Source organism: Echinops telfairi, unplaced genomic scaffold, assembly GCF_000313985.2.
Source record: "Echinops telfairi isolate 266 unplaced genomic scaffold, ASM31398v2 ScPeMD7_60;HRSCAF=208, whole genome shotgun sequence".
NCBI classification, from domain to species: domain Eukaryota; kingdom Metazoa; phylum Chordata; class Mammalia; order Afrosoricida; family Tenrecidae; genus Echinops; species Echinops telfairi.
In genome coordinates this window covers 37,467,047-37,489,259 of record NW_022103958.1, presented here as the reverse complement: position 1 = coordinate 37,489,259, position 22,213 = coordinate 37,467,047, and the positions used below count along the sequence as shown (strand labels likewise).

Sequence of the window (22,213 nt, the reverse complement as noted above, 5' to 3'; positions counted from 1 at the left end):
TTCCCCTCTCCCCCTTGCCTGCCCAAACAGCTTGTTTTATTTCTTAATGGATTTTTCAAAGGCAATTTAATATTCATTTATACACACACATAAGTAATTTAAATAATGACTTAAAAACCCTTCACCTGAATACTATGTGACTTTAGTGGTGTGTGTGTGTGTGTGTGTGTGTGTGTGTTTAGCTTGTGGGCCACTCTGACATCCAGGCTGGGGGGGGGTCTGTGTACCACAGCCTCCTTCTTTAGACTCGTGTGTGTGTGTGTGTGTGTGTGTGTGTGTGTGGTGTCTGTTTGTGTGTGTGTACCACAGCCTCCTTCTGTAGACTCGTGGTGTGTGTGTTTGTTTGTGTGTACCACAGCTTCCTTCTGTAGATTCGTGGTGTGTGTGTGTGTCACAGCCTCCTTCTGTAGACTCATGGTGTGTGTGTTTGTGTGTGTGTTTGTTTGTACCACAGCTTCCTTCTGTAGACTCGTGGTGTGTGTGTGTGTGTGTGTGTGTGTGTGTACCACAGCCTCCTTCTGTAGACTCGTGGTGTGTGTGTGTGTGTGTGTGTGTGTGTGTACCACAGCCTCCTTCTGTAGACTCGTGGTGTGTGTCAGTCTCCTTCTGTAGACTCGTGGGATGTGTGTGTGTGTGAGTGTGTGTGTCACAGCCTCCTTCTAGTGTCCTGGGTGCGTACACGCTTTTCTTCAGAATGCTCTGCACGGCTCCTTGGAGAACGCCTCTTTCCAGGCTCTCTGTTGCCATTTCCCACTTTTTATTAGAACGATTGGTTTTCCCCACCTGACTTTGAACCCCGAGGGCACTAAAGTCTTCTGCCTCTTCAAACCCGAGCACCAGGCCTCTGAGGAAGCACGGATGGCTGTCTTCTGTTTTGTTTTGAGAACATTTTTGGTTCATCTCCAAATGAGATGGGTTAGAAAACCTCTGAAAATACCGAACATGTGCCCACTGCTTGTGGAGACTCAGGAAAGGCGAGTTGAAAGGGGACAACCTGGAGCAAAAAGGCCCCTCTGAAGTTTGCAGGTGATGATCACTGGAGTGATTTGCTCAGGTTCCCAGCCATGTTGGTGTCACAATCAAAGTCCCCTGTCCTTTCCTCTAGAGACGTAATGCAGTTTTTTAAACCTTGGCAAGTTTGTCTTCATTTTATTTAGGTGTTTTCAAGTGTCCCTTCGTTCTTGAAATAGTCTATGTGTTTTCTCATTTAAAAAGGAAGAAAAAAACCATTGTAGAACATTGAAAGAAAGTAAAACTGTAGGATTGTTTCCCAAAGATACCCTGCGGTCAATCTCCGTGGTTTCTACTTTGTAGTCAATAAAGCGGACACATTGGACGACCATGTCTTTCTCTTGCCGAACACTTGATTCCAGGCTGGGAGCTTTTGCTCAGCACCCGAAGGGCTTCCTAAGCACCAAAACCTCAAACTATTTTAGGATTTGTTTTTAGTTATTTTGTATATACATGATTTACATTTCCCAGCATGTGATAATAATGAACACATTTTAAAAATTGTTTTATTGGGGGCTTGTACAGCTCTTACCACAATCCACACATACTAGACACATTCTTAAAACATTTTCCACTTAGACATTGTGAACATTGTTCGGTGCTAAACATCACTCCCTAGTATCTGCCTCGACTAATTTTTCTCCTCTCTCCCATAAACAACTGATCTACGAGTCACTTTATGCATACATAAACAAGAGTAAGTACAAAAAATACATCGCTATTTGGATTCCTGTTCACGTTTAAACATATCTGCACTCAGTGGGTAAATGCAGACAAGTTCTCTCGGTGACCCACTTCTCTTAGTCTCATTTCGAATGCATTCACAACAAAAGGTCTACTCAGAAAAGTGACTTCCTAGGGGATCAGATGGGCCAGTTAAATTCAAGGCAGAGGTCAGCTCAGAAGTTATGGGGTGATTATTTTTCAGAATCCCAAAGGGATCATATGGATACATTTCCCTCAGTGGACACAAGACAACTATTGGGGCAAATTATGAAGAAGTTTTAAGAAAATTGAGCAGTGCTTTGGCGAGACATGGGCCAGGAAAGTTGTGCGGGGGAATTGTTTTCCACCACGATAATATTCCTGCTCATTCGTGAACGGTGGCTAGAGTTGTCTTAAAGAAAGTTTCATTGGGGACACCTGATACCGTTTACTCTACGGTCCTGATCCTGCCCCCAAAGGCAAAGAACATTTCAAAAGAAACACGATCTGAGTCCCTCGCAAAAGCCCAAACTATCGTTTTTCCATGATTTAAAATGGAAGAGCTCAGAGTTTTGGGGGGAAGGGTAGAAAGATGGAAGCACTCCCTGAAGGGAGGACATGTCTAGAAATAATGACCACATTTTGATATTTTTGTTTAAATGTTTTATACTTTCATACTAATACTTTTTGACTTAACCCTTGTATGTAGTGTGTGTACATCCATATATCCATCTCTTTCTGTGTGTTTGTGTGTGTGAGAAGGAGCCTTGGGGTGTAATGGTATATATGTTGGGCTGCTAACCATGAGGTCAACAATTTGAACCCTCCAGCCGCTCTCAGAAGAAAGATGAGGATTTCTGCGCCAGGAAGATTTGCAACCTCGGAAACCCACAGGGGCCGCTCTACTCTGTCCTACTCTGTATCACTTGGTAGCAGTGGAAGTTTCGTGTGTGTGTGTGTGTGTGTGTGTGTGTGTGTGTGTGTACAGATATAGATATATATCTATATATCCATGTTTTTTTCTTTAGAATAAGTTACTACAAATGGACTCAAAGGATTACTTAAAATGGATATTTAAAATAAACTTGTCATAAAATGTTCTAAATTGACCTGCAAAAATGCTTTGCCAGTTAAGACTGTCAACACAGTGTGTAAGATTGCTTTCCTCTGGATACTTTTTAGTTGTTGTCATTTTTAAAAGTTACTGTGAATTCAGTTTAAAAAAGGACTTTAACTACCAGTTCTTTGATTTGTAGTGAGATCAACCCTTTAATTATTTCCTGCTCATTTGTAAATTTTGTGAGTGACTTTCTCACGCTGTTGCCTACTTTTCAGCTGATGGTCGTTTTCTTTCCATTAGCTGACTGCTACATCTTCCTTCTGTGGAGCAACTGGTGGGTTTGGACCACCAGCCTTTTAGTTAGTAGCCGAGTGCTTAACTAGTGCACCACCATGGTTCCTTGCTGAGCATATAGAAAGTGCTTAAAAATATTTGCTGAGTGAATGAATAATGCTGAATGCATGGATAACTAAAAGCAAATTTAAAAATACAGTACAGAACATTTTGAAAATCACATTGCACATCTCTGCCTATGAATATGTGCAGACATATGCCCCTCACTGCCATTGAGGGGATTCTGACTCATACTGGCCCCCTCGGGCAGAGTCATGCTGCCCCTGTGGGTTTCTAAGACTTAACTCTTTATGGGTTCAAGCCACTGACCTTGTGTTTAGATGCTCAATGTATAACCTACTACAGCACACATGTGGATGATAAGTATATATTTTTCACACAGAACGTATAACACTCATAGAGTTAAAAAGTAGTGGCCATTTTTATGTCTATAAGCAAGGATCTGTTTAATTTCAATAGTAACATAGAATTCCATTGTTTAGAATGGAATTTACTTACTGATGAGTAATTGGGTTATGTCTACATTTTTGTTACCTAAAAAATGCTATGATTGACATTCTTGTACATTCATAGATTCTGAGTACTTGCCTGAGTATTCGATGCACATGTAGTACTACATATATATTGTATGTGTATACAAATTTATATTCTGTGCCTGTGAGTCTACTCACCAACGGTGAATACTTTATTTTTTTAAAGTTATTATACCAATAGTGGAAAAGAAAATCCTCTTTATTTCTATTTTTTTAACCAGTAAAATATTGTTTGATGTATATTTTAATGATTTGTATTACTTCAATGAGTTTCCACTTCATTCCTTTTATCAATTAAAAAAAAAACCTCCCACACTTACGGGGTTTACTAGAGAAGTTACTTAGTCAGTCACTGCCGGTCGGGTCAATTCTGACTCCACTCTACCACCAGGGAAGCCGACAGGTTACAATTCAGGCTCAGAAATGCTCAGAAGACAGTTCTTTTGTCAGGACAGCCTCGTCTCACTCAGCCTTACCTGCAAGCACACTTGTCTCTCGTCTTTGGCCTCTCCCTGGCTCCTGCAAATATTACCAAGCTCTTTTACCTCTCACTTCCCAGCCTCATCGTCCCTTGGCGTCTGCTCCGCTTCAGCAAGCATGACTCTGCTGATAATCCCCACTCCACCAGTACATCTCAGCTCCAGCTCCAGGGCTGCCCAACCTAGCCTCCCCTGCCAATGCCCAGTGGGCACCCCACTCAGTAAGCAAGGCTGTTGCCTGAAGGCCCTCAGCCTGCTCACCTTGTGAGCCAGGAGGCAGACCTTTCTGTCTGGTTCTGCAGCCTCTGCTGCCACCACGTCTCCGCTGCTAACTCGGCTCTGATGTCACAGCTCTCTAACTCCTAGATAAGGGCTTCTGGCACGCAGGCACCTCAGAGGCAAAGGCTGTGCTCCACGCCCGCCTTCTTTCTTGATAGTAGTTGAGGTCTCCTCAATTTTTAAGTTTTGTGTCAATAACGTTCTCTTTGCTTTGTAAGCGCTTCCTGCCATTAGAGAGACCAAACCAAATCCAAACTCACTGCCATCGAGTCGATGCTGACTCACAGTAACCCTGCAGAACAGGGTAGAACTGCCCCTGTGCGTTTCTGAGACTACAGTCCCTGAGTAGAAATCCCTGTCTTTCTCCTACAGAGAAAGTGCCCACAGAGCACCTGGTGGTTTTGAACTGCTCTCCTTGCGGCTTGAAGCCCAACATGTAACCACCATAACACCAGGGCTCCTTTATTCCACCAGAAGGGATTTTGGGAGGTTTAAAAATAATCCACCTAAGGGGAGGGTATTGTTTGTATCTCCACAAGGAAAGAGGGACCAGACTTCAACCTGGTGCTCCAAGATGTGAATGCAACATGCTGGCATGTTGGGAACCAGTGGAGAGGTCTGAGGGGCCGGCCCCAATCCCAATTACTTGGACACCTGGCCCTCCCCCCAGAAGAATTTATTTCAGAGGACAGCATTGAAGCTGCATCTCAGGGGGAGGGATTGTCTGATCAGAGCACACGGGAGCAAATGAAGGGGGAGGAAGAGAGAGTGGGGCACATCCTGGCCCACTAAGCCTTACGACGATATTCCCGCTCAGAGCAGCCAATCCACAGAGAAGACCATATGGCCGGCCCCACTATGAGACATGAGATCCTTCACTGACTCATATCCCTACAGGGGACAACACTGGAGAATTGTGGGAATTGTGCCCGATCTGATCCCACCACACCGAGGCAAAACACTAAGGGCGTGCAACAGAACAGCAAGGGGAGCAGAGCAACAAAGTCCCCAGGGAGTACCAAAAATAGACTTTGGGGCCAGGTCTTGGCACCCCATCAGACTCGACCGGAAAATACTCCTAAAGGCCAACAAACAGTCCTTGAACTAACTATAAGTTTTCTTTTTTGTTGCTTTTGTGTTGTTCTGTTTTTTTGTTTTGTTTTATCATTGGCTTTTTGTTGTTGTTTTCTTTTGTTGCTTGGTTTTGCTCTGTCTTGTTGTTGTGCATGTTATTATCTCTGCAGGTCTGTCTAAATAAGATAGGTTGGATGAACAATTTAGAGGAGAAAACAATGGGACCGACAGTTCCAGGGGGACATGGGAGAGGGGGAGGTGGGGGGAAAGGAAGTGGTGTTAACAAACCTAGGGACAAGGGAACAACAAGTGATCCAAATCGGTGGTGAGGAGGGTGTAGGAGGCCTGGTAGGGTGTGATCAAGGGTAATGTAACTGAGAGGAATTACTGTAACCCAAATGAAGGCTGAACATGGTAGTGGAACAAGAGGAAAGTAAAAGGAAATAGAGGATAGAACTAGGAGGCAAAGGGTATTTATAGAGCTCTGAATACAGGCATGCACATATGTAAATATATTTACATATTTGTAAATATATTTAAATATCAGCCACTCAAGAGTCCAGTGAGCCAGCCACCTTCTACTCACTGCTGGTGCTTGTAAGTCATAAATGTATGCATACTAGGCAGTGAGCACATGGGTAGATTTGGGATTAGTTTGACAAATATGTATCGATAAACTTAATCTATTCCAGGTCTTGTTACTAAGAGTTTGAGAATACCTCAGTGAACAAAACAGACCAGAATGTCTGAGAGAAAGCATGAAGCGGGTGGAACCAGAGAAGTGGGAAGGAGCTTCAGATAGCATCGAGAGGGCCTTTGACGCTGAACAAGGTAGAAAGTTACTAGAGGATTTTGATCAGAGGATTATCACGCCTGATATTTTTAAAGGCTAAGCCTGACTCTTGTATTACGAGTGCATTATCACAGGTCCAGAGTAGAAGAATGACCACGAGATCAACTTTATTACAACAATACAAGTGGGAGATGATGATGGCTTGGCCAACAGTTGTAGTGGAGAGTTGGCAGGAAATGGTTGGTTCTGCATATATTTTGAGGGCAGAGCCAACAGGACTTTGCTTATAGATTGGAAATGGGGTATAAGAGGAAGAGAGGATTCAAGATGATTTTAACCCTTTGTGCCGGAGGAACTGGAAGGACGGAGTTGCAATGCACAGAAATGATTGGAAGAGATCGGAGATGTGGGTCTTGTTAGGTAAGCAGATCTTGGGGAAAAGATCATGAACTGGTTTTGTATATTTCAAGTTAGAAGTTGTCGATTAGAAGTCAAGTGGCGAGATTAGGAGTAATTGGTTGGCATGTGAATTTGGAATTCGATGGAGAGGTCCAGGCCCCCCTCACTTGACTCACTGCCAATGTAGCAATTCTGCCGCACAGTGATCCTGAGAGCAGAATGGAACTGGCCCTGTGGTTTCCAAGACCAACTCTACGGGAGTAGAAAGCTTATCTTTCTTCTGAGGCATGGCTGTGGTTTCAAACGGCTGCTCTTGTAGCTTGGAGCCAAATGCAACTCCACTACCACTTGGGAAACGGGAATGAGGGGGATAGAAAAGTGTTACAAGGATTGAGCAATAGGGCCCTTCAATCAATCTTAAGGCGTTTGAGCATACCTACTTATAATTTCTGGGATGAATTATTCACCTATCCAGGCCTTGGTATTTTTCATCTTGTCTCTTGGTTTAATATTGGTTAGTACTTTCTAAGATTATTGTGAGGGTCAAGTGAGTTGCTTTATTAAAAGTGCTTAGCACATGGTAAGGGTTCGATAAGTATTAGCTATTGCTACTTTTAGAACCAGCCTTGATCTTCTAAAATATTTGCTTTCTGCTTTAATCTACTTTTGGTAAATTTTAATGTTTCTTTCCTTTTTTTCAGCTTCCAAGATCTATAAAACACTTTTAAAGGACTCCTGCTTTAAGCATTGACATACAGCATGCAAGAGACTACTGTGAAATTTTAAAATGGTTGATAAAGTTTGAAATAAGGATATCCTTATTTCACATATTAGAATAATTTGCCCCGAAAATTATCTCACCCTGGAGGCCTGGTGGGTTATACATGGAGCTGCCTAACCACTAGGTCATCAGTTCGTAACCCCAGGTCCCTGAGACGGAGAAAGAGGAGGCTTTCTGCTCCCGGAAAAAGGTGCAGCCTGGGAAACCCACAGGAGCAGTTCTACCCTGTCCTGGAGGGGTGCTGAGTCAGAACCAGCCTGATGGCAGTGTGTTTGAGCTTTATAAGGAGGTCTTCTAATGGTGAGAGTAAACTTTCTCTTCCTGTCTTAGCATAATCACGTCTATTCTGATCTTGTTTTTGTAGCAATTCATCTTGAGCTCTTTGGAAAGCCCCTCGCAGTATTAAAACAAACATTTCTTCCTTTAATGGGGCCAATGGCAGCATTTTAAGCGTAGTGTCAGAACGACCTCAGAATTTCTTCTCTTTGGCCCATTGCTGAGATGTTAAGGGGGACCATTGAGAAACAGAACAGAATCATTTTATGATAGAAGAGAGTATTCTTATAAATAAATCAAGACTAGATAATGGTTCACTTATTTTTCTTTACTTTATGTCAAAACAAAAAAAATCAGTCCATCTACACATGGGCTAAAAATTCTTCAGGTGTTGGTTACAATTAAAGTAATGTGCTCATTAAAACTAATGCTTTCCAGAATGAATCCGAGTTTAGTGTGCAATTCCCTTCTCTGCAGCTAGGTGGCAAGTAATGACTTGGAAAAATGAAAAAGAAAAAAAATATATCTTCCCTTCCCCTCGTCCTGTCCAAGTGGAAAGATACGTGCATTTTCTCTTCCTTAAGGTAAGAATTCTTTTAAGCACAATATTCTCCCCGCCTCCCCTGCTTTGTTTTGTCCCAGTGAATTTACATTCACCTTTTCCTTTAATTGTTAAGACTAACACATACAAATCTAACATAGATTGCTGTAACTAAGGAAAAATAGATCATATCTTTTTAAGGAGGGTGGTTTCTAAACAGAGTATATGTCATGAGTGATATAGAGTGGGAAGTTGCTATAACTTTCCTGTACTTTAAAAACTTACTACGGAAAGATTTCCTGTGAAAGGCATTAAAAGTGCCCTACATTAGCACATTAATTACAATATAATTACAGATATAACAAAATAACAACAGTTAACAAGTGATGCATGTAATACAATGATACTGCAAAATAAGCGAAGAAAAATAATTTGAAAGACCGAAAAGCAAATTGAATGTAATAGAAGGGCATTTCCAAGTGAACTAGAATAGCAAAATAATTCTTGGTAAGAGTCACAGAAGCACACAATATAAACAACAAATAAAAGTGTTAACTTTCTGCTTTTCACAGATAGCCTATCTGGATCGATCTATTCCTAGTCGAATTAAGGACTGCACCTATTTTCTGTGTATTCCTAAGTCTGGTGAAGCCGGGCCACCTCTTTTTTCTAAGATGAATAATGTATGCATTCCTCTTGGTCATCTTCTTGAGCAAAACAATTTAGTTCGTGGGTGCTTCTGTCTTCTAGAACATCCGAAATATCAAATCCCCGTTCAAGGGAGACTCGGGTTGGGTCTTACAGCCGGGCTTTCCCCAGGCGGAACTTCCTGGAGCTGGACACCAACACCAATAGCTGCTTCCGGCCTTCCAGGGCTCCCTGCATCCAGATGGCCGGCCGGCGGCCTCGCCAGAACCAAGCCCTTTCCTGCTTGCTGCCTGTTCAAGCTGCCCTTGGATGACAGCCTCGGGGTACACCAGCCTCACCCCCACTTAACTCTTCCAAGCTCCAGAGTCTCAAGAAGAGAGAGGAGCTCTAGTGTGAATGAGCTTGGAAGGGTAAATCAAGTTTGGAGTTATAACTTATAAAATATTTATCCACCTCACCACGCCCCTCCCAGAGGCTTCCTCCCAAAGCAGCTCAGTCAGCCAATTGGCAACAGAGAAGCGCCTTTTGGACAGGCGTGTGTGTGGGCAGCTTGCAGGTGAGGATGGAGCTGCCAAGGCAGACCATGCGGTTTGTCCTGTGCCGACACCCAAGACCTGACTTGAGCATTTTCAGAACATTTGTATACACACAGCAGTTCTGCTGTTTGGGGTGTGGGTAATTTCCAAAAAAAAAAAAGTATTTTTTAAAATAACGTGTCATCAGAACGTACGTCCAACCATCAAGAGCGGGTATGTAACCGGAGAGATAAAAACGACCGTGCATGGATTTTACCTTCTAGGATTAGTTGAGCCAGAAAAACCAGCCGTTGGAAGTCTTCCTGCGGCAGCCATTGTTTTCCTGTTGAGTTTTAAAGGTTGGTGTGCGTGTGGGAATTTCACCAGCAGACTCTACACCAGAGAGTGAAATGCCCCTCTGGTGCGGCTTTTCCTCCTGCAGAGAAATATTATTCACAGATTTGCAAGGGTGCTTCTCAGTTGGCCAAAATGGATATTTTCAGACGAGAGCCTGTGACTCCACGTCCCTTCATCTTACTTCTGAATCCTGCTTCTTAGTTCTGCCTTCACGGTGATTTTTCATTATTATCATGCTTATGCCGGTTGCCGAGCCATTCCATTTTCCACAGAGCTGATTAGAGACCTGAAAAACCGAGGCCAACATCAACATCAACATCACACCGATCAGGCGGTGTGAACAAAGACAAGGAAAACTTGTAAAAGTGCTAGTTTTCATTGGGCTCTGAAAGAAAAAACAAAACAAACCACACACACACACATCAAAACCCATAAAGGAACCCAGTGTGGTAGAGAAGAGTTGAAAAACAGGCTCCATGGGAGGGATGCAAAGCCCCTAGAGGACTGAGATGCAAAGAGACAAGGTCTATAGAGAAGAAGCGCTGGGAGGATCCAGGAACAGAGGTACAGGGTCCAGCCTGCATGCACAGTGGCTACTCTGAGCAGCAGAAGCACCTCAGCAGCCAAGTTCAAAGGGGCGCGCTGGCGAGAGCTGCCCGTTTGTGGCTTCAGTACGGAACGCTTCCCTTGACCCTCTTTTCATGAGGCTCGCTCGGCTCAGATCTTCATGCCCTTACTTTTCAGCTTCGCTACGTGCTTCTCTGCTTTTGCCTGGCCCGCAGATGTACAAAGTTGCCTTCTGCGTCTTGACCTTGTTCCCGTATCACTAAGATGATGAAAATTGGAACTCTCCATCCAGTTATGTTGCCTCCTGGGTAACATTTCTCCTACTTGGCCCCAGTCCCTGGGATTCTGCCCCTCCTCACCCCTCTACCCCAAGAAACACAGGGAACAAGATTCAAGTCTACAGGGAATGTTGCGTCCCCAGAAGAGGTATGATGTCGATGTAGGAGTTCAATGGACACTTCCAGATGGTCAGGTGGGATCGCCGAGATGCAGAAAGGACAAAAAGGTCTGAGACATCGATGTCTGCGTTTCCATTTGACAGCCTAGGGGTTAGAGCCGATTCAACACCAAAAGGGAGCCAGTAACCTTGCTAACTGACACCTAACAGATTGCAGTTAGGGTTCCAATCACGTGTTGTACCCACCAAAACATAAAAGGAGAAAGTGGATGAAGGCAAAAAGAACTAAAGTGGAGGTAGGGGCCAAGCTTTTCTCTTAGAAAATCTGAAGAAACCCCCCCAAAATGAGGAAAATCGTTTTGTAATAAGTTTTTAAATGTAATTTAGTCATCTAATGTGTGTTGTAATAAGTCATCGAATGTAAATTAATGTAATTTAATTTCATAATAAGTCAGTTAGTGCTCTTACATTTTTTTTTCATTTTTGCAAAGTAATTTTATTTCCCCTTTCATTTCTGGGGGGGAAATGTCAGCGTGCCATTCGTATGTTCTATTGAAAAGAAAAGAAATTACTGGATGAGAAATATTAGGACTTTATGGAAAACAATAGTTTCCTCCTTAACTAAAATAAAGTTCCCTCTACATTATCTCATCACTACGAGTATATATATATATATATGTGTGTGTGTGTGTGCATATACATATATATATAGTATAAGTGTACTTTATAAATAATCACCCTTTAACCTGATTTCACCAATCTAGCTCTATGCTAGAACGAAATCTTTATTTAGTTTCACTCTTTCCAAATAAGCCTGTCAGTTTCTGATACAGCAAACACCACTTTGGTCTCTGCCTTCTGTCCCTTGACCCCCTGCTGAAACCTGGCTCTGTCTGTTCATCTACAGGGGTGAAACGAGACTTTATTTCCACAGAACTCTTTTGTTTGTATGGCAGGGGACACAGAACTGTGGGGCGCCCAGCACCAGTCCAGGAAGGAGATAGAGACTGGCTGATCTCCAGGTCAGTTGGCTCCAGAAAAGTACAGCTTTCTTGTCCTCTCCCAGGCAGGCCCTGCCATGCTGACCTTTAACTAATTGGCAGGGTTCTAGACTTTAGCTCCTCCTTCTTCATGCTCGTACTTTCTTGTTTCCGACCTTTCTAGCACTTCTTTGAAGAGGAGGAAAGACTGGGATGAGGAGAAGAGTGAAGCCCCGACTTTAGAATCCATATGGATCTCCCCCTCTTCCTTGACAAGGGAGTTCATGTGTGCCACCGAGCCAATTCCAGCTCATTGCAACCGTGTAGCATGGCGAACTGACCCAAAGGGTTTGCTAGGCTGACATTTTCCAGGAGCGCGTCTCCTGCAGAGCCCCTGGGTTAGCCGTTGATTTAGCTCAGCAGCTGAGCTCTATCACTACTGCACCACCAGGGATGGAGATAAGAGAGTGGTACTGTTAATTAAAAAGGATGCCAACATTCAGCACGGAGCAGTTGCGAAACCACAGCGAATTTAAAATTGTCTACTCTAGCATAGGGAGACGATGCCACCCCTTTTGCAAATGACCTATGTCCTTTTTAGATACCACAGTTAATGAAACTTATGTAAACACCACTTTGGGGACTCAAGCTCTGGTATTTTCAATCTCATATGCACGCGAGAGCTGGACAAGGAACCAGGACGACGGCAGAATCGATGCCTTTGGATGATGGTGTTGGTGAAGAATATTGGAAGTCCCTTGGACCGCCAGAAGAACAAACAAATCTGACTTGAAATAAGTACAATCGGAGTGTTCCTTAGAAGTGAGGCTGGCAAGACTGCATCTCACATGCTTTGGACATGTTATCAGGACAGACTTGTTCCTGGAGAAGGACAGACTACTTGATAGAGAAAAGGGTCAGTCGGAAAAGGAAGACCCTTAATGAGATGGACTGACACAGTGGCTGTAGCCAGGGGCTCAAACTTAACAACCATTTTGAAGATGGTGTGGGACTAGGCAGTGTCTCACTATGTTATATATAGGACCTCCATGAGCTGGAACTGATTGGGCATGTCAACATTTTGCTTGCTTTCTATGATAATTCTCCTCAGCATTTACACTACACACAAGTAGACTTCAGGAGAAAGGATAAGGCATTCAGATAGGGAGCCAATGGCCCAGAAACCACTTACGGTGCGTAGTGACTCTGGGTACAACAGAGGAGAACACTCCTCATCCCTCTTTCCTTCTCCAAGTGGTTGGCATGCTGGAGCCTATTGTTACCCACCACTGTCTCGATCCTTCTCATCAAGGAGCCTCTCCTTTTTTGTTCACCTCCTCCGTACACGAGGGCATTGGGGCCTCTGGGGACCGAGCCCTCCTGATAGCATGAGTAGGTGAAAGAGTCAGGCCAACCCCACTTCGAAGGAGCATTCCCGCCGTACTTCTTCCCCAACATTGCTGCTGCTGCTCCTGTCTTTGCAGGGCATATTCCGTAGCCCTCACCACCCCCACAAGCAAAGGCCGAGGTCCTTTTGGGTCCTCTTTACTCCTCGTCCAGGTTTCCAATGCATTGGAGGTGTTTAAACACGCCACAGCTGGGTCAGATGCTCCTTCGTGCTCACAGCAACCTTTCTGCTTTTTAATACACGAAAGAGGTCTTCTGCAGCAGATGGGCCAGTGCAATATGTCATCTGGTTTCGTGACGGCTGCTTGCATGGGCACCAATCGTAGATCCAAGTAAACTGCAATCCTTGGCAACGTTAATGTTTTCTCCATTTACACGATGTTGCTTTTGCACCGCTTGATAGGACTCTTGTTTTCTTTATGTTGGCGTGTAATCCAAAATGAAGACTGTAGTGTTTGATCGTAATCTGCAAGCGCTTCAAGTCGTCTTTGATTTCAGCAAGCAAGGTTGTGTTACTGTTGTATTACAGGTTGTTAATGACCTTTCCTCCAATCCAGATGCCACACTGTTCTTCGTATGGTCCAGCTTCTTAGATGATTTTTTCCATATCTAGATTGAAGACATGTGGCGAAGGATACATCCCTGACGCACGCACACCTTTTCTGATTTAAACCATGCAGTGTCCCCTTGTTTGGATTGAATGACTGCCTCGTGGACTGTATGCCTTGTGAGCACAGTTATGTGTTCTGTAGGACCATTCTTCCCAATGCTATGATCCACACAGCTGAACGCCTTTGCATAGTCAATAAGACACAGTAACCATCTTTCTGGTATTCTCTGCTTTTAGCCAAGATCCGTATGACATCAACAATGATAGTCTGCATTCCCCATCCTTTTCGGAATCCAGCCTGAATTTCTGGCAGCGCTCCATCAGTGTACTGATGCAACCATTTTTAATTTATCTTCAGCAAAATTTTACTTGTGTAAATTTCTTTCAGCATGTCCGCATAACACAAATAAACTCCAAAAGTATCATGCATACAGTGGTCAAATAGGCTATACAATTTGATGCAAAAGCTCTATAGAAATCGAAAATATTTATCTTATAGTTATTTGATTAATTTTAAAGAGACCTAACCACTTTCTACTTAACACCTGTATACCATGCTTACACATTAAATATATACATCTAAATTATAGAGTAAAATTGCAAAAGCAATTTTGCCATTGTTAAAGTGAAGGTTTGATTAGCTTTTTCTGATCCTTGCTCGCCTTAGGTTCCTTTAGGGAAAGTGCTTCAGCTGCCTGCTCACTGCCGCGCCTCTGCGGTAATAACTGCCCAAACAGCCTTTCCCGCAGGCGGGGGTGTTTGTACCTCAGTATTTATCTCGTTCATCCAGCTCACACTTTGAAAGCTGGCACAGAGCTGAAACCGGGGGTGGGGTGGATCTTCTTTTTTTCGCCCCCCCTCCCCCAAACAATTTGTTGGCAACTTGTTGAAGGCAATTGCCTGCTTTTCAATAAAGAACATCTCCTTCCCCTCTGTGTCTCCGCTACCCACCTGAACATTTCACAAAGCTCTTGCTGAGCCTTCCAGTGATTTCCAGACTCGGTTCCCTTTTGAAAACTAAGTTAGAGGCAGCTGATGTCATCGGCCCGAGCTGCTATCTTAAAATTCATAGCTCTCCCCCCACAATGTCCGCATGGTGTTACAGAGCAGGAGGGGCCTTGGAAGTCAGTGAACTCTTACGGGGAGAACTAAGGTCCCAAGAAGTAAGTTCTGCAGCAGCTCTTTTACCTGTCTGGGCCAGGAACCACCTTGGCAATCTGCTGAGGTTTATGGGTTCCTTTTAAGGAGCGTAAACAAATCACATGAAGATGGACTTGTTTTTTACACTTTACTCTTGTTCTTTCCACAAACAAATCCAAAATAGATCACAGGCCTAAACGTAAGAGCTAAATCTATAAAACTCTTAGAAGACAACAGAAGTAAAACTCTATTACTATAGATTAGACAGGGGTTTCTTTTTAAAAACAACTTTATTGAGATCTAATTAATATATACCAGTTCAAAAACCACATTACCACTGAACTGATTTTGACTTATAGTGACCCTGTAGAAAGGTAGAATTGCCTCTGTGGGTTTCTGAGACTGTAAATCTTTATGGGTAGGAGTAGAACGCCCCAGCTTTCTCCATAGGAACAGCTGGTGATTTTGAACTGCTGGCCTTGTGGTTAACAGCCCAACAAGTAACCCATATACTGTAAAACCCATTCATTCAATGTGCGTACAATTTAATGTTTACTGAGCTATGCAAATCACCAAGATCTAATTTTAGGACCTGCTTTTTTTTGTTTTGCTTTTGTGATTTTTAAGCCGTAGGGAGAATTTGAGGGCTCATGTGCTGAGGATCAAAACTAGTTCTGAATTTTTCTGAGTCTGATGTTGCTCTGTGATATTGAATGTCCGTTTTTAAACGCTTAGTTGAGACATAACCCATGTGCCGTACAAATGCCCCACTGTCAGGGCACATAGGTAAGGAGTCTTTATACAACCATCGCGTCAGCAATTATCTCGTAGCTGTGACATCAAATGTTGACGTGACAAAAAGGAAAGATAGATAACCGAGACTCTACCCAATGAAAACTTCTGTCCTGCAAATGATAGCCCGGAGAAAGTGAGAAAACCCACAGCGCGGGAGAAAACCTTTGCAACCATCTTCCTGATAAGGAACTGGTATTCAGAGTGTACTCAAAGAACTCTTATAATGCAACAACAAATAGACAGACAGCCCGATGAAAAAGACACCAAAGGACCTGCCCCCACAGGGTGTCCCAGGCTGCAGGTCTCCATCGAGCGGACTGCCCCCGCTTTCTCTCATGCAGTCCAGTTGCCCTGCAGAGAACAGCGGGGGCTGTGCCTACAGTGCTGCCAGGGCCTCTGATTAGCCTTTCGGATAATGCCAGTCAAAAGCATGCTAAGCAATCACGTCACACCCACTAGGATGGCTGTCATGAAAACAAAAAGAAAGAAAGTGGTAGCAAATGTTAGCAAAAATTTTAAGAAATAGCTCTAAAACATTGCTCGAGGGCATGTAACACGGTACAGCTGCTTTGTAAAAGAGGCTGGTAGTTTCTCACAAGGCTAATCATAGTGTTACCGTGTGAGCAGCAATTCCACTCCTAGGTATACATCCAAAGAGGCGAAGAACACGCTCACATAAAAATGTATCCATGTATATTCAAAGCTAGATTATTCATAATTGTTCCAATGTGAAACCCCAAACATCCATCAACTGATGAGTCCCTCACTCACTCTCACCGCCAATTTAGACTCTTAGCGACCCTACAGGACAGGGAAGAAGAGTCCCCATGAGTTTCCAAGGCTGTCACTCTCTATGGGAAGAGAAAGTCTCCTCTTTCTCCTGAGGAGTGGCTGGTGGTTTCGAACATCTGGCCTTGTGGCTAGCAGCCCAATGTGTGAAAAAAAAAAGGGAAAGAATTAAATACCGATCCGTGCCCCAACAAGGATGAATCTTGAAAGCATTATGTTCAGTGAAAGGTGTCTGAAAAGATCACAAAACATTTGATTCCATTTTTACGACATGTCCAGAATAAAGAACACACGGAGACAGATTAGTGCTGTCTAGGGCCCGTGGCGTCGTGGTGAAGAGTTGGTCAGCATTGAAGAAGATGAGGCAGGTCTCCCCTGTCCCATACGGTCTCTTATGAGTCCAGGAGGACTGGGGTGGGGAAGGCAAATGTGCAGGGACTGCAAATGGATACGAGATTTCTTTTGGGGCAATGACAATGTTATAACCTGAGATCGTAGTTATAACCTGAGTTGCACCGTTCTATGACTATATGAAAATCATCGAATTGTACATTTTAAATGGGTGAACTTTGTATTATAAACGAAATCTCAGTAAAAGCAAACCTGTAGCCACGGAGTTGATTCTGACTCACAGCAATCCTGTAGAACTTCCCTCTGAAGTTTCCAAGATAGTAAATCTTCCCAGAAGTAGACTGACGTCCTTCCCCGCCCCATGGGACAGTGCGTAGGTTCACATCACTGACCTGTGGCTAGCAGTCAAGCACTCAACTAGTCTACTGTCAGAGTTCCTTAGAAGCTCAATAAAGGTGCATATAAAAATAACATTAATACTTGCCTAAAGGAAAAAAATTCTATTGAAATCCATTGATCAAAATATATATTAAAGTTTTGTGATGGAGTAATATAGAGCTTCGTTATGAACACATTAAGCCATGTAGATGTAGGTCTAGTAAGTGCTATAATTTCAAAGCAGTGATGAGTGTTTATGGTCTTTTCAAGTATCTGCAGCAAGCACAAAAGCAGGAAGAAAATACCTGTGAAGAAAAAGAAAAAAGGAGAAAATATCTGCTATAGCTATTGCTGACAAAGTACTGCTGGTAAACACGCTGTGGTTTCTTGTTGACACGAACAGTCAGAAGGGCTACATGGCCCGCTGGAGCCTGCCAGCGCAGTGAAGGTGAGCGATGGACAGAGGTGGAGGAGATCCCAGATGAAATGTAAATTTGGATTCGAGGCCTGTGAAAATAATGATGTAATTTTTTTCCCCTTCCAAGTTCATGAACACCCCAAATTCTTTCTATTTACACTCTTTAAAACATCTCTAGAGAGGGGGGTGGCCCTGTAAGAAGTGCACTGATGGGAGGGGCAGCATGGAAGTGGGGAGAGGGATTGGTCAAGTTTGGGGGAAACATAGGTGTGTGTCTGTAGAGGGGACAGGGGGGGGGGGGGCTGACCACCAGGAGTGGGGAAGAGAGACTGAGGATGCTCTTGGGAACATGAGGCAGAGAGGGTCTTTAGTGGCATGCAGTGGGTGGGCAGATTTGACCTAGGCCACCTGGGGGTATCCTGGGAACCCAGACCGGGTGCCGTAGAGCACTGGGACACTGAACTCTGCATTTTCGGGGCTCACAGCCTGCTCCAGAAGCTGTATTGTTGAGACTGCATACGGGAACCCCACTGGGTGAGCTGGACGCCACCCCAGACACCTTTGTAACCTTTGGACTTAAGCTGGAAAACACTGAGTCTGAGAAAAAGGAGAGAGCTCGACAAGAGTGATGCTCTGTTGGCTGGTGACAAACAAGATCTTGCTACATCAATGCCCTGTAGGCTATATTAAGAGACGCATTATTCCAGCAATCCTGTGACAGCCATTCTGTTATATTTTGCTTATGCTTGTATATATTAGGGTATATCTCAGAAGTGTGCTGCCATTGGGGGTCACCCTCTCAAAGCTCTGTTACTTGTTTTTCAGTATATGAACCTAGGGACATTGAGCCAATAGGGAAAGAAAACATAACAAGGGTTTGAGGGGAGGGGCGATATAGAGGGGTGGGAGAGAGAAGAAAGAGATGACTTCAAGAAGCCCAGGAAGGAAAAGTATGTTTGGAGACTCATTCAGGAAGCAATTATACAAATAAGTTTGACATGATTGAACTATGGGATGATATGGCATGTGTATTAATTCCCAAGTTCCAGCACATAAAAAAAAAAAAAAATCATAGATCCAGGAATGAGTTCTGGGCTCACACTGTATCCTAGCTCCAACTTAAGAACACTTAGCTCTTACATCATGGCTCTGCTCAATACTCACCTTCATGAAAAGATCACTGAAGTTAATTAAGGGTGCTACAGCAAAGTGGGGCGAAGAAAGTAGATGGTGCCCAGCTATCAGTGGGAATGGTGTCTGGATCTTAAAGGCTTGTATTCAAACAAGCAGCCCTCAAAGCAAGGAGTCAACTAAATCCACACGGAAGAAGCACACCAGCTTGTGTGATCCAATGATGACAATTACTTAATCCAGATATGGTGAAGAGAAAAGTATCAGAGCTAAAATCACAAACACACAGTTTGTAGAAGGCTATGGAGGACAGTGGGATCCCCCAAACTCACCTGCAGAGTATTCTAGTCAGACAGAGGGGTTGGCAGTTCCCTAGCCAAGGGCGAGAGTCGCAAACAGCCTTGCTATCAGGCAGAGACCATTGTGATCCTGATTGCGCTGGATCAAACTTGATACTTGGCCAGTTGACCTCACTGTAGATACTGACTGAATTTGTTCTGGGTGCAAGTATCTCTTTGATGTTCCATGACAGGAATTTCTTCTCTGGCTTCTTGAATGTTGATGGGGGTCTTCTCTCTCTCATGCATTATTTGTATTTTTGTCTTTATACTAATAGGATCTCATCCTTACCACCTTAGTATGATTTGTTTTTCATTGTCTTCTGTTGGGTTTCCCAACTGTGAAGCACAGGAGGAGTGGATGCAAAATGATAATAACTGATACAAGGTGTGATAGGGAATGCAGAGGCAGGGGTGAGGCAATGGGGAGGGAAAGGGGATTTCAGCAGTAAAGAGTGAAGGGTGGGGGGAGGCAAGGGAGCACTAGAACTGATCAAATTAATCACACAGTTCATTTCAAAGGTAATTTAACCATGTGGTGTGTGGGAGGGATGCTCTAGGATGGAGGTGGTGCTGATTGTACAATTCCTCTTGATATGACTGAATGGTTGAAATATTTAATTGTATTATATGTAAATTGTGTGCCCATAAAAACATTGAAGTCTTTCCTCAGCTGCCGTTAAGGTGCTTGGTCCTTCCGAGGAAGCTAAGGTCGCGTTGGGGTGAGCCCCTGACCTCATCGGGCGACTAGCACCGCGCCCAGCCGCCAGCCCAGGACTCCCGGCCATGGCCTCCGTCTCCGAGCCCGCCTGCATCTACTCGGCCCTCATCCTGCACGACGACGACGAGGTGACCGTCACGGAGGACAAGATCAACGCCCTCATTAAGGCCGCCGCGTCACCGTGGCGCCCTTCTGGCCCGGCCTGTTAGTCAAGGCCCTGGCCAACGTCAACATCGGAGCCGCATCTGTAATGCAGGGGCTGGTGGCCCTGCCCCAGCGCTGGTGCCGCACCGGCCGGAGGACCTGCACCCTCCACGGCTGCTGCCCCAGCTGAGGAGCAGAAAGTGGACGCCAAGAAAGAAGAGTCTGAAGAATGTGATGATGACGTGGGCTTTGGTCTTTTGACGAAACCTTCTTTTGTAATATGCTCAATAAACCAGACTGAACTCTGGAAAAAAAAATTGAAGAAGAAAAGAGAAACTATATGCAAACTTAACAAATTGTTTCCATGATTGGGCATAATGTAAAGTTGCCTAAGTCAACTGACTCAATTGCAGTATGTGCTTGTTTTCTTTACGAATATCTTTAAATTTCATTTCATTGTATTTTATTTGTAAAAAAACCACAACCGAAAAAACCCACACAACTCTAGAGACTTGCTTTTGTTGTTAAATAATATAGAGTCAATGGAGTACTAGTCGTGTAATAGGGTACTCTTTGGGCTGATAATCACAAGATCAGCAGTTTGAAGCCCCCAGCTGCTCCACAAGGGAAAGTGAGGCTTTCTACCCCTACAAAGAATTGCAGTCCCTACACCGGTACAGATAAGAGCTCTCAACACACGGAATTCAGGACAGATAAACCCCACAAGAACAATAATGGGAGTAGATATACCATGAGGGTAGAGGGAAAGTGGGGGGAGAAGAGGGGGAAAAGGGGAACTGATCACAATGATTAACGTACAACCCCACCCCACCCCGTCCTTCTGAGGGGGACGAACAACAGTAACGTGGGTGAAGAGAGAGAGCGGGCAGTGTAAGATATGGAAATAATAATCCTTTATAATTTATCAAGGGATCACGAGGGTGGGAGGGTGGTGGAGGGAGGGAAAAAAGAGGAGCTGATACCAAGGGCTCAAGTAGAAAGAAAATGTTTTGAAAATGATGATGGTTGCCAACATATGTACAAACGTGCTTGATGCATTGGTATATGGATTGTTATAAGAGCTGTAAGAGCACCCAATAAAATAATTCATAAAAATAAAAGGAATTACAGTCCCGGAAACCCAGAGGGGTGGTTCTACCTTGACCTCTAGGGCAGATGTGAGTCAGAATCCCCGTGATGGCAGGGAGTTCTGGATTGAGAATGGGGAGGGGTTCGACTCATAGCAGCCCTCTGCACAATACAGTGAACCGCTGCCAGGCCCGCGCCAGCGTCACCACTGCTGTGTTTGAGCCCATGGCTGCAGCCACTGGGTTAAACCACTTTGCTGAGAGCCTTGTTGTGGTTGATCTTTTGTTTTCACCAAGCATGATGTCCTTTTCCAGGGACTGGCCTCTCCTGATCATGTGTCCAAAGTCTTTGAGATGGTATCTCAACAGTCTCACTTTTAGAGAGCATTCCGTCTGTAATTCTTCAAAGACAGATTTGTTTGTTCTTCCAGCAGTTCACAGAATTTTCAATGTTCCAGTTAAAATCAATATTCTAGCTAAAATAACCCAGTTAAAATCAGTCTCCTGACTTTGGCTCCTGGGAACTTTCTGCCATATTTTACCTTTTCTTCCTTCCTTCCTTCCTTCCTTCCTTTTTTTTTCACAAAGGAGATTTGATGTAGGAGAATAAGTTTTATTTAAATGACAAGATTGATGGACTTCTTTAAAAAGAAGGGCAAGAGGATTCCTTGGGTGAGAGTTTGAAAACAAAAGGGGGTGTCGGCTGTGATGCACCCCTTCCTCCTCCACCTCATCCCTACCACCACCTGATGATATAATGCTCATCCCTCCTTTAACAGAAAATATTAATTTACTGGAACAGCTATTGTCTAGCACTCTTGTGGAAATGTGGGTTTTGAAGATTGCTCAGAGGGGACGTTCCCAGAGCTTGCCCTTTGATGTCCCGCTGAGGCACAGAAACCGGCCATCGAGGTCAAGTCCATTGGAAACAGGGCAGGTAGCAAAGCTCAAGCCATTGATTTAGGAATTTATAGATATTTAGTCACTCGTTAATTTAGAGAGTTCACTGGGACATGCTGTCTGATAGAGATGTAAAAAGACAACTGCTAGTATCCACAGTAAGAGGTGAAGCAAAGGAAAACGAGACTGTCCCATTATTTGACTCCATTATTTTCAAATGGGAACACATAGAAGATGATTAAAATATGCAAAGA

The 22,213-nt window shown here is 43.9% G+C and overlaps 1 pseudogene; it reads left to right on the top strand.

The window, feature by feature from the left end:
* Window positions 1-19,892: 19,892 nt before the first annotated feature.
* LOC101652641 lies at window positions 19,893-20,339 on the top strand (annotated as a pseudogene).
* The last annotated feature ends 1,874 nt before the right edge of the window (window positions 20,340-22,213 follow it).